A 14414-nucleotide genomic window follows, 5' to 3' on the forward strand; every position below is an offset into this window, starting at 1 on the left:
TTATTAAATGTATTTCAATAATACATTCAAGGATGGGGGGTTATGTCCAATTTTTAATCTTTGACTTCTACATCTCACTGTGACAATCTCAAGTTCAAGATGCTCACGCTAAAGCAAATCGTGTTATAAATCAAGTCCGAGGACTGGTTTGTCTTGATAGATCTCAAGGACGCATTTCTCCATCCTACCACAACACAGGAAGTTCCTGAGGTTCGCTTTCGGGGGTGAAGTGTACCAATATTGGGTTCTTCCATTTGTTCTAGCTTTATCACCCCGTACATTCACGAAGTGTGTGGATGCAGTTCTGGCTCCACTACTACTACAGGGCATTCATGTGCTTAATTATAGCAACGATTGGTGGATTTTTCGCTCAATCGGAGCAGATGGCGGTTCAGCATCGAGAAGATGTTCTCGACCATATGAAGTAACTGGGGTTCAACAATTATGTTTTTATATTATTTTTATATTATTTATTTAAAATTTTGTTTTAATTATGTCAATCATGTCTTTCAGCAACATGACCGTGTAGTTAAATGGACTAAACAGATGATTTTTTGAATTCGAGTAACTTGAGGAATCGTTTCAGCCCTAATCTCCTCAGAATTAGCCTTTGGATAGAGCGTGCACTCCGTGGGCGTGGGCCATTAGCAGATGAGGCAGCATGCGAACGACTCTCTCTTTTTGAACGGATTACATAAACAGAGAATATTTGAGTTTGATTTGATTTACATGATTTAAAACCTGATATTTCATAATTTCTTTAGACCAGATGTCTTCAACCCTGCTCCTGGGGACCCACTGTCCTGCAGAGTTTAGCTCCAACCCTAATTAAAGACAGGAGAAGCTAATCAAGCTCTTCAGGATCACTTGTTGAAAATACACAGGCAGGTGTGCTGAAGCAGGTTGGAAATAAACTTTCCAGGACAGTGGGTCCCCAGGAGCAGGGCTGAATATAGCTCTTCACACAGAGAGGCCGGAGAGCTGGCCTGAATGGTCGTTGCTAAGTGTAAGCAATCTCACGTATCTGACATTCCATGGGGTTTATTATCCGCGTCGATCCTACGCACACATGGGGCAGTTCGCATACACTCCACTGACAACTGCGTTACTGAACAGAAAATAAACAGCAAGAGCAACAGAAAATTTGAACGCATGCAACGTTCACAGCTTGCGCTCCATCTACGGACTGCCCACTCATCAGCGAGTGAGTGAGAGAGAATGTGTTCCGCCTTAAAGGAGCAGTATTCAGCGAGGTAAAGTATCCGCCTAGGCTGCTTTAGGGACCGTCTGCAAATTCACCACACAGTGCAAATCGAATCACAACAAACCATTCAAATTCATTTTTACAGGGCCATGGTAAATGCCTAGCGGGCGAAATTATTTGGCTTCCTTGATCCAAAGATTGTAAATTCCTACTGGCCAGACTGACCTACTACAGGTGAAAATAACTGGAGTAAAGCTGGCTTGACATTGGACATTCGATATCCACGGTTTTAGGGACTGTCTCTAAAGTTACAACATTGGTATACATGTTTCTAACTTCAATAGCATTTGAAGAGAATGGCTTAGTCATAAAACCAACTGTAAAGTGTTCATCTAGGTGTCAGGTTGATGCACACCTTTTTTAGATTTTTATTTTTAGATTTAATAAAATAAACTGTCAAATTACATGAAAATATGGACAATTATTTCACTAGGCTACTGTATGGGCTCATACACAAAATATGCTAGATTTAAATGTCATAGCTGTTTCCCTAATACGAATGTGGTTCTCCATTTGTCCGTCTAACCTTTTCTCCACTGCCACAGCAGTGCTTCTCCCTCTGCTCCCGCAGGAGCCAAGTTTCTCTGGCTAATTTCTCCACTGCCACAGCAGTGCTTTTCCCTCTGCTCCCGCAGGAGCTGAGTTTCTCTGGCTAATTTCTCCACTGCCACAGCAGTGCTTCTCCCTCTGCTCCCGCAGGAGCCGAGTTTCTCTGGCTAATTTCTCCACTGCCACAGCAGTGCTTCTCCCTCTGCTCCCGCAGGAGCCGAGTTTCTCTGGCTAATTTCTCCACTGCCACAGCAGTGCTTCTGCCTCTGCTCCCGCAGGAGCTGAGTTTCTCTGGCTAATTTCTCCACTGCCACAGCAGTGCTTCTGCCTCTGCTCCCGCAGGAGCTGAGTTTCTCTGGCTAATTTCTCCACTGCCACAGCAGTGCTTCTCCCTCTGCTCCCGCAGGAGCCGAGTTTCTCTGGCTAATTTCTCCTCTGCCACAGCAGTGCTTCTCCCTCTGCTCCCGCAGGAGCCGAGTTTCTCTGGCTAATTTCTCCACTGCCACAGCAGTGCTTCTCCCTCTGCTCCCGCAGGAGCCGAGTTTCTCTGGCTAATTTCTCCACTGCCACAGCAGTGCTTCTGCCTCTGCTCCCGCAGGAGCTGAGTTTCTCTGGCTAATTTCTCCACTGCCACAGCAGTGCTTCTGCCTCTGCTCCCGCAGGAGCTGAGTTTCTCTGGCTAATTTCTCCACTGCCACAGCAGTGCTTCTCCCTCTGCTCCCGCAGGAGCCGAGTTTCTCTGGCTAATTTCTCCTCTGCCACAGCAGTGCTTCTCCCTCTGCTCCCGCAGGAGCCGAGTTTCTCTGGCTAATTTCTCCACTGCCACAGCAGTGCTTCTCCCTCTGCTCCCGCAGGAGCCGAGTTTCTCTGGCTAATTTCTCCACTGCCACAGCAGTGCTTCTCCCTCTGATCTCGCAGGAGCTGAGTTTCTCTGGCTAATTTCTCCACTGCCACAGCAGTGCTGTTCCCTCTGCTCCCGCAGGAGCCGAGTTTCTCTGGCTAATTTCTCCACTGCCACAGCAGTGCTTTTCCCTCTGCTCCCGCAGGAGCTGAGTTTCTCTGGCTAATTTCTCCACTGCCACAGCAGTGCTTCTGCCTCTGCTCCCGCAGGAGCCGAGTTTCTCTGGCTAATTTCTCCACTGCCACAGCAGTGCTTTTCCCTCTGCTCCTGCAGGAGCCGAGTTTCTCTGGCTAATTTCTCCACTGCCACAGCAGTGCTTTTCCCTCTGCTCCCGCAGGAGCCGAGTTTCTCTGGCTAATTTCTCCACTGCCACAGCAGTGCTTCTCCCTCTGGTCCCACAGGAGCTGAGTTTCTCTGGCTAATTTCTCCACTGCCACAGCAGTGCTTCTCCCTCTGCTCCCGCAGGAGCCGAGTTTCTCTGGCTAATTTCTCCACTGCCACAGCAGTGCTTTTCCCTCTGCTCCCGCAGGAGCTGAGTTTCTCTGGCTAATTTCTCCACTGCCACAGCAGTGCTTTTCCCTCTGCTCCTGCAGGAGCCGAGTTTCTCTGGCTAATTTCTCCACTGCCACAGCAGTGCTTCTCCCTCTGCTCCCGCAGGAGCCGAGTTTCTCTGGCTAATTTCTCCACTGCCACAGCAGTGCTTCTCCCTCTGGTCCCACAGGAGCTGAGTTTCTCTGGCTAATTTCTCCACTGCCACAGCAGTGCTTCTCCCTCTGCTCCCGCAGGAGCCGAGTTTCTCTGGCTAATTTCTCCACTGCCACAGCAGTGCTTTTCCCTCTGCTCCCGCAGGAGCTGAGTTTCTCTGGCTAATTTCTCCACTGGCACAGCAGTGCTTCTCCCGCCGCTCCCGCAGGAGCTGAGTTTCTCTGGCTAATTTCTCCACTGCCACAGCAGTGCTTCTCCCTCTGCTCCCGCAGGAGCCGAGTTTCTCTGGCTAATTTCTCCACTGCCACAGCAGTGCTTCTCCCTCTGGTCCCACAGGAGCTGAGTTTCTCTGGCTAATTTCTCCACTGCCACAGCAGTGCTTCTCCCTCTGCTCCCGCAGGAGCCGAGTTTCTCTGGCTAATTTCTCCACTGCCACAGCAGTGCTTTTCCCTCTGCTCCTGCAGGAGCTGAGTTTCTCTGGCTAATTTCTCCTCTGCCACAGCAGTGCTTTTCCCTCTGCTCCCGCAGGAGCCGAGTTTCTCTGGCTAATTTCTCCACTGCCACAGCAGTGCTTCTGCCTCTGCTCCCGCAGGAGCCGAGTTTCTCTGGCTAATTTCTCCACTGCCACAGCAGTGCTTTTCCCTCTGCTCCCGCAGGAGCTGAGTTTCTCTGGCTAATTTCTCCACTGGCACAGCAGTGCTTCTCCCGCCGCTCCCGCAGGAGCCGAGTTTCTCTTGATATTTTTTCCACTGCCGCAGCAAAGCTGTTCCCTCTGCTCTCGCAGGAGCTCAGTTTCTCTGGCTAATTTCTCCACTGCCGCAGCAGTGATTTTCCCTCCCAGAACCTTCCAATCCTACGTGACCGCTTGGAGATGTTTAAAGCATTCCATTTCTCTTATAACATGCACATCTTCAAATTTTCTCTCCTTTCAATCAACTCGTTTCCTATCTTAATACCGTTAAGGGCCTCCAAGTTGGGTCCATCAAATGCTACCCAAGCGGCATTAATAAAAAATAAAAAATAAAAAATAAAAAAATGGCCTCTCCCAGCAGCAGATCCAAGCTCTTGGAAGATGGTCGTCAGACGCTTTTCAAAGCTACATCAGGAAAGCTCATCAAACCCTTATTTTATAACCCTAGACTTATATATTTTAACCCTTTCTTCCATCTGGCGAGGATCAACCATCCCGGTCACTATCCATCTTTTCTTTCTCTGTCCGGCGAGGTTTCCTTTTCCGATTGCAGTGAGTATTGATCTCCCTTCAGATGCCGCGAGGGCCCTCCCGGTCACTATCCATCTTTTCTTTCTCTGTCCGACGAGGTTTCCTTTTCCGATTGCAGTGAGTATTGATCTCCCTTCAGATGCCACGAGGGCCCTCCCGGTCACTATCCAACTTTTTCTTTTTCTCACCCAGCGGGGCTTACTTGTCCGAAACCGTGAGTCTTGTTCTCCTTTCGGATGCTGCAAGAGCTCTCCTGGTCAAATGCTTATCTTTCCTCTTTTCCTGTCCAGCGAGGGCTCTCCTGGACAAACCTCTACGTTTACCTTCCACCCGTCTGCCAGCGAGCCCTACCCATCTGATTGCAGTGAGTATTGATCTCCCGTCGGATGCTGTGAGAGCTCTCCTGCCGGGTGTTTCACATCTCTTTCACCGTACCGTTGACCGATAGGACCCACTCACCTGATGCCATTTAATCAACAATAAGAGGTGTATATATACAGCATATTTACCTTCTTTCGTTGACCGTTTTTATTTTTAGCATCCCTCCACCACCCCATCTCCTCACTTTGATTTAATAAACTCTCATTAGACGTCAACACAATCCATAATAAAATACAGTCTAGTTCTAGACTATCTTATCACAGGGGGGGATACTCTGGGTTCGGGCCAAAATTCCGAGCCCGGAGCCCTCCCCCGGACAGCACGCCAAATACGCATAATCTTTACTCCGTTTAATTTGATGTAAGTGTGAACTCGTGAAATACACGCGGAGATGATGGTTAGTTTCGGCATACACATACATGCGGAATGACACAGCGTTGACATACACACGGAATCACACGGCGTAGAATGTAGTAATGTTTGTTCGTGTGGGAAGAAGGAGGCGGGAACCGGCAAACGTTCAACATACTTTTAATAAAATAAATGAACACAAAATGAAAGTAAAAGCGGCAGCCCCTCACGGACGACTGCCGCACACATACATAAACAAAACATAAATAAAAATACAACTTAAAGTCCAGGCCTGGTCCTCTCTCGTCCTTCACTGGAGTCGCTCGTCCTTTTATGTCTCCGTGCTCCCTCATGAGAGGACTCGAGACCGGTGTGCCTCGCAGGTGACGTTCATTCTCAATCACGCACACCGATCTCGCTCGCTCCTCCCATGTCTCTCGCTCTTCCACCTCGCCACATAGACATACACGCGGAGATGATGGTTCGTTTCGGCGTACACATACATGCGGAATGACACAGCGTTGACATACACGCGGAATCACATGACGTACACATACACGCAGAATCACACGGCGTAGACATACAAGCAGAATCACACGGCGTACACATACACGCGGAATCACACGGCGTACACATACACGCGGAATCACACGCCGTAGACATACACGCGGAATCACACGCCGTTGACATACACGCGGAATCACACAGCGTACACATACACGCGGAATCACACGCCGTAGACATACACGCGGAATCACACGCCGTTGACATACACGCGGAATCACACGCCGTAGACATACACGCGGAATCACACGGCGTTGACATACACGCGGAATCACACGGCGTACACATACACGCGGAATCACACGGCGTACACATACACGCGGAATCACACGGCGTACACATACACGCGGAGATGATGGTTCGTTTCGGCGTACACATACACGCGGAATCACACGGCGTAGACATACACGCGGAATCAGACGCCGTTGCCATACACGCGGAATCACACGGCGTAGACATACACGCGGAATCACACGCCGTACACATACACGCGGAATCACACGCCGTTGACATACACGCGGAATCACACGCCGTACACATACACTCGGAATCACACACCGTAGACATACACGCGGAATCACACGGCGTACACGTTCACGCGGAATCACACGGCGTAGACATACACGCGGAATCAAACGGCGTAGACATACACACGGAATCACACGGCGTAGACATACACGCGGAATCACACGGCGTTGACATTCACGCGGAATCACACGGCGTAGACATACACGCGGAATCACACGGCGTAGACATACACAAGGAATCACACGCCGTTGACATACACGCGGAATCACACGGCGTAGACATACACGCGGAATCACACGCCGTACACATACACGCGGAATCACACGCCGTTGACATACACGCGGAATCACACGGCGTACACGTTCACGCGGAATCACACGGCGTAGACATACACGCGGAATCAAACGGCGTAGACATACACACGGAATCACACGCCGTTGACATACACGCGGAATCACACGGCGTAGACATACACACGGAATCACACGGCGTAGACATACACGCGGAATCACACGGCGTAGACATTCACGCGGAATCACACGCCGTTGACATACACGCGGAATCACACGGCGTAGACATACACGTGGAGATGATGGTTCGTTTCGGCGTACACATACATGCGGAATCACCAATTATCATAGTAGAACAGCTTTCTCAAGCAGTTTGTGATGCATTTTGGAAACAGGAGATGAGGCCCTGGTCTAATGCGCCACCTGACTTGAGAAACCCATTCGCAAAGACTTACTTTTAGTCATTATTTGGGTAGCACACATATTCTGAATGCCTTCGGCAGAATTCAAATGAGCCATTTTAATCTAGATTAATTCCAAGATTACAGTGAGATTAATCTAGATTAAAAAAATGTTATGCCCACCACTAATATATATATATATATATATATATATATATATATATATATATATATATATATATATATATATATATATATATATATATATATATATATATATATATACACTCACCTAAAGGATTATTAGGAACACCTGTTAAATTTCTCATTAATGCAATTATCTAATCAACCAATCACATGGCATTTGCTTCAATGCATTTAGGGGTGTGGTCCTGGTCAAGACAATCTCCTGAACTCCAAACTGAATGTCAGAATGGGAAAGAAAGGTGATTAAAGCAATTTTTAGCGTGGCATTTGTTGGTGCCAGATGGGCCGGTCTTGAGTATTTCACAATCTGCTCAGTTACTGGGATTTTCACGCACAACCATTTCTAGGGTTTACAAAGAATGGTGTGAAAAGAGAAAAACATCCAGTATGCGGCAGTCCTGTGGGCGTAAATGCCTTGTTGATGCTAGAGGTGAGAGGAGAATGGGCCGACTGATTCAAGCTGATAGAAGAGCAACTTTGACTGAAATAACCACTCGTTACAACCGAGGTATGTAGCAAAGCATTTGTGAAGCCACAACACGCACAACCTTGAGGCGGATGGGCTACAACAGCAGAAGACCCCACCGGGTACCACTCATCTCCACTACAAATAGGAAAAAGAGGCTACAATTTGCACAAGCTCACCAAAATTGGACAGTTGAAGACTGGAAAAATGTTGCCTGGTCTGATGAGTCTCGATTTCTGTTGAGACATTCAGATGGTAGAGTCAGAATTCGGCGTAAACAGAATGAGAACATGGATCCATCATGCCTTGGTGTAATGGTGTGGGGGATGTTTTCTTGGCACACTTTAGGCCCCTTAGTGCCAATTGGGAATTGTTTAAATGCCACGGCCTACCTGAATATTGTTTCTGACCATGCACATCCCTTTATGACCACCATGTACCCATCCTCTGATGGCTACTTCTAGCAGGATAATGCACCATGTCACAAAGCTCCAATCATTTCAAATTGGTTTCTTGAACAAGATCACTGTACTAAAATGGCCCTCACAGTCACCAGATCTCAACCCAATAGAGCATCTTTGGGATGTGGTGGAACGGGAGCTTCGTGCCCTGGATGTGCATCCCACAAATCTCCATCAACTGCAAGATGCTATCCTATCAATATGGGCCAACATTTCTAAAGAATGCTTTCAGCACCTTGTTGAATCAATGCCACATAGAATTAAGGCAGTTCTGAAGGCGAAAGGGGGTCAAACACAGTAGTAGTATGGTGTTCCTAATAATCCTTTAGGTGAGTGTATATATATATATATATATATATATATATATATATATATATATATATCTACCATATTGTCCCGAATATAAGACAATATTTCTTATCGATCTCATAATCGAGCCCTAGCCTTTTCCATGTCAAATAATACTCTCGCCAGTAGGTGGCGCCAAACACAGCTAAACTAGTTCCCCTGGACTGAAGCAACCTGGTAAATTACTGTCAATTACACTGTTATGCAATCAAGTCTGTTATTTTTCTCTATTTTCTGTCTACTGTTATTTATTTATTTTTACAATGAGATGGATAGCCTAATTGTTTTTAAAAAGCCAAATGAAATGCAGGTTATATATGGTATGCCATTTGAAAAGGATAATCAGGGTTATATCTTATATTTGGGACAATGTGAGATTATATATATATAGTGATGAAAAATATTAGTAAATTATTATATTATAATTATTACATATAAGTACAATATTGTTATTATATTATTATAACATCACTTATATTCTGTAGATTCCAAATGTTTAGAAGTAGCAGGAATAGTGCTGGACCTACCCGCAGACGAAGGAGAAGACAAGTCCCGCAAACACACAATGTGACTTTCAGAATGATTCTATTAAAATAAAACAAAATTCCCTGACCCAGACAGATTCAAATTTTGCAAAGTAGCCAGAGACCGAAAGGTTCAAGGGTCTTGTGCCCAGCTAAAATTAAAGTACGCAATGTGCTGGGGCGGTCAGCTCTATACATTAGACCACTGGTAGACAACATTTTTACCCTTACTTTACAAACAGATTTGTACATGTTCCCGTTCATATTTCTGTAAGTGCTGAAAATATATGTTATAGTCATAAACAACCATAGTTTTAGCTTGTGTGCTGAAATATTGTTTGCCCTTTTTTGTGGTTGTTAGGACATTCCAAGCCAAACCATTTCAGATGCCCATAGTCATTCAAATACGAAGGCAACTGATTCATCTCCACCTACTTCCACAACAGTACATAACATGTATTCACCCGCTCAAAGCCCCACTGAAGTTGATGTTAGTGTAAAATATGAGATTATGATTTTATTTCTTTGTCTGTTAGATCAGAAATAACAACCTTTTGTTTTGCAAACTACCTTTTGTTTTGCAGCATTATCAACAAGGACATGGCCGTATTTTCGAGGAATCAAGGTTGCGCAAATGCTTTCAAATTATTAATTATCTTAGGCCGTAAGATAACACTACTTAACCAGTCTGCTTTTGTAATTTGCTTTGGAAAGGATAATCACATGTATTGAATATACACTGTGGAATCCTGGTCCTAGAGGGCCACTGTCCTGCAAAGTTTAGCTCCAACCAGCCAGTACCAGGATCGCCCACCCCTGATGTATTGTTTTTGTGCTTGCTTTATCAAGTGTATAAACAGTTCATGAACAGCAAGTGTTATCATTAATGGACAATTATCACCTATTATGTAAACCTAATTTTAATTTACTGGATGAACAATTCATCATTTAATGATACAATGCATATATTTTAAACTAGTTTAGTGTTTTAAACACCTGTAGGTAAGGTGCACACATTTATGCTCTGGTGTTCATTTAACACTGGAGACTGACAGTGATTCTGAGGATTTAGAGAATGGCATGCTGGCTTCACCTCCAAGACCCTACAGTCCTAATGTACGTGTAACTCGTACCTTCAAGAATGTAAAGCAACAAATTTTTTTCTTATTTTATCCTTTCCATTTGTACAGCTGCAAAAAGACCTTGTGGATGTTTTGGAGGAATTCAGGAGGGGCAATTTAGACCTGACCACCCATGTCACTGTTGTGGCCCGCAGAAGTAGAGTATTGCATAGTGCATGAGTTGCTCTTCATAAATCCTACTTTGAATGGCATAAAGTACCAAACATTGAATTTGTTGGTGAGATGGCACAAGATTATGGAGGACCACGTAGAGAGTTTTTCAGGTGATTACTGATTACTTTTAAGTTTTTACACCCAAAAAAAGTAATGTTACTTTCAGCGTTTAAGGATGTATGTGTTTTTATTAAGTGTGGCATCTTGATCTTTTAAAAAAAATAATTCTCATGAGCGAAGTGCAGACATCCCTTGGCATTTTTGAGGGGAAACCTGAAAACTTACTCTTTGCATATAATCTGGATGCACTACAGCAGAACAAATACTACACTGCAGGAAAGCTGACTGCATGGTCCATTCTTCACAATGGACCTGGGATTAAATGCCTTAATCAGCACCTTTTCCAAATGATGTGTGGTAGGACCGTAGACCTAAGCAAGTTTAACCTAGAAACTTTCCACGACACAGATGTACAACAACGACTGGAAAAGGTATTAATAAATAATAGTAAAACATGTGTAGTCTAATCTGCTTTGTGTAAAACACACGTTCATATGCACAGTGATTACATCATGAATGTTTTGTCATAATTATGCATTTTAATACTGTGTTTATCAATTTAAAAAAAATTAGATTTTACAATGCAAGACCACAGCGGAAATGTTGGAGGTCAAAACAGAACTGGGGGACTGGATTGCAGAATGTGGGATCCCCAACATATATTCTGCACCTCTTGCTGACCTTCCTGCTATTTACCAACAAGGAATAACCCACTACATGTACCACAGGTTGGGCATTTTAATATAATGTCATGTGCATATTCTTTGGACTTGTGAATTTTGATTATTTATGTAAATTGTTGTATTTTTATACCGCTGTAACTCCCTAATACTCTACACCCCATAAGCCCTTTATTTCATATATTAATAAGAGGGCGATCTCACCTGTTTACTGGGCATATCAGATGTAGTATCAAAGGGTCCTCGGCGGTGTCCTGAGCTCACTCAGCCTCGGATTCCGTTGCACTAGACAGGTTACTAATATTCTTTTCAATGTATATTTATTCTATTGATTTATCATGGATAGATATACAAATACTTAGAAAATAGGAAAAATGAATACTCTGAGTCAGGTCAAAGATTAATAAGGTTCACCACACTGGTTTCCTCATTTTACTTAATGAAAGTTTCAAAATAATACAAAGTACAATAAACTCAAAAATTAACAAAGTTCCAACAAAAAGAAATAACAGCGTAAAAATCTTCACCTGGGGTACGCCCCAATCTTCTCTCAGCACCCTGCTTTATCCTCCGTTTGCGTGGGGCGGTTACAATCATAAAGCAATTCCTAATATGGTAAGCATGATCCCTGGACAGTTTGCACACACTTGATATATTTGTCCAAGAATAAGATTATATTTTAGTACATACATATAGTATAGGCGTGAGGTCTTTCAGAGTTTAGAGGTTGCTGATAGAAACCGCAGCTTCGTGTGGTTTACATCTGCCCGTGTCATGGCCTTATCTCTGATTAACACCTTTAACTTCAGCCAACCCTCTCCCTCATGTCTAAAAATAGTTTAACTGTTAAACAGGCTACCCTGCATTTGACCTCATCCTCTAAGCAAAAATACACTTCTAAAATTCAAAGAAATATAATAATTTCTTTATTAAAATATATCCACTTCTAAGATCTAAAGAGAAATAATAATAGCATGTTTTATTTTACTTACGAGGCAAGTTTGGATGGTCCTGGGTGTACAGAGATCCAAACTTCTCTCGTAATTTAACCATTTCACAATGTGAGCATTCAAAGTCACTATCAAACACAATATGTTTAATATCATCCATCATACGTTTGTTCATTTTCTCCATCTGCCTAATTAACCTAGTTAATTGTTTCCGTCTGGAAGCTCGTCCTGCTTTGAGTGACTCCATCCTTTCGGATGGCCTTGAATGTCCGTTTGTCTTTGTCTTTCTTTTATTCTCTCCGACGATGTCTGTCATGTTCTCTTCTGCATCGTTCTGTTAGCAAATCAGCCATACATAGTTCACTTGTATTCATCAATTTTAACACTCCTTTATAATTTCTGAGAAAACGTGTGAACGGAGATTCTTGGGAATTCGTAAATTGTAATTGTCCATTTCTGGCCTAAATAAACAAAATATATGATTGGCTAAGTATTGTCACAAGCACGCCAGGCTCCACCCTCTCCCAGTCACAGCGCACTCCATCACCAGAGTACTGATCACACGCACATGCGCATCATCATCACCGTAATCACTGCCTGCACTTAAGCACCACGCTCACAGCCATTCACTGTCCGGTCTTGTTCGCCACAAGCTTATGCTACTGCTTACTCCTCTATGATACTTACCTGTTACTTACTAAGTCTCCAGTGTGTCTCCTCGTCCTGTCTCCTGTCTCCATCATCGCTCCTTCTGCCTAAACGCCATCATCATCTGTAAACAAGAGTATTGTATTAGCCAGTTATCATCTTCCATCATCTGAACTCTCTCAGCTGAGACTCACCTGATCCGCTCTCTACCTGGTTTCATCAATAAACACTGTTTACCTCCATCATCTTACAGGGTTGCCAACTCTCACGCATTTGGCGTGATACTCACGTTTTCAGGCTCTGTCTCACGCTCTCACGCTGCCCAACTTAATCTCACGCCAAATTGCCAAACCTGCTTTTGATATTAAACAAAGTCTAAGCTTTTTACATTTTTTTTAAGTTTTAATGCGAAATTCAAACAATAAATAGCGTTTTGGCGCTAATATGGCATAACAGTTAAAGCCAGAGTGTTGAAAAACGGAGTTGCGACATGCATGGAAACTAATCAGCTCTCAATACTTCTAGCGCTGTGTCAATACATTTGAATGGCTTGATACACAACAGCTCCACTTTACAGGTATTTGCAGCAAGTTTTGGTAAACAGTACAGCATAGTGTGCATTGATTATTACATCAACCATACAGGATCGTTTTATAATGGAGAGTGATGGAGATGCAACATTGTTAACATTAATGGTAATGTTTTTTCTTGTATTTAGCCCTCAGGTATTCCTTACTAATTGGTCACATTTATATTCATTGATTGTCAAATGTGACCATCCACATTAACTATTTTTCAATTGAATAAATGTTCTATATTTTAGTTCAATAATATTTATTGAATATTTTGAGATATTTTGGTACTAAATACTATTTGTGCAATAATTATGGTCCATTAATGACCACTTAAAATATTTTTCTTCTAATTTTTTTTTATATTACAATTAGTATAGTAATTAAGGTTAAATTAGAGAATTCTTATTCAAAGAGGCAAATTAGAGTCATTTTGTGGCTCGAAAAATAATAATTTCCATTTGTAATGCCATTACCCACTATAGGCCTTTATGGCTCTATAATCAATATACATGTATCTAATCTATTTGCTCAAAAAAGTATTGCATTTTTGCATTTTAATAAATATTTAGATATGATCAAACTAGATTTCTTTAAATGTGAAATTTTAAAATGTTAATAACGTACATATCCTTTTGTAACAAGTATTAACAAGTACCAGTTTAGCATTTTGAAAACTTCTGGTCACTGGCAAGAGTTCTTCAAATGTCATTAATCATTTAATTTTAACCATAACACAATTTTATAAGCACATACATATTCAGGTATGATCACAAAAAGATTTACATTTACATCTATGCATTTGGCAGTGTTTATGTGCACTGGAAGCTTCAGCACCAAGAAAAATTCCTTGTGTGTGAAAGCACACTTGGCAATAAAGCTCTTTCTGATTCTGATTCTGATTCTATGCATTTGGCAGACACTTTTATCCAAAGTGACCTACGTTGCATTCAAGGTACACATTTTACATTTTGTCAGTTCTTGCTTTCCCTGGGAATCGAACCTATGAACTTGGCGTTGCTAGCGCCACACTCTACTGTTTGAGTT

The sequence above is a fragment of the Gobio gobio genome (genome assembly GCF_949357685.1).
Source record: "Gobio gobio genome assembly, chromosome: 1".
In the NCBI taxonomy this organism is placed as follows: Eukaryota; Metazoa; Chordata; class Actinopteri; order Cypriniformes; family Gobionidae; genus Gobio; species Gobio gobio.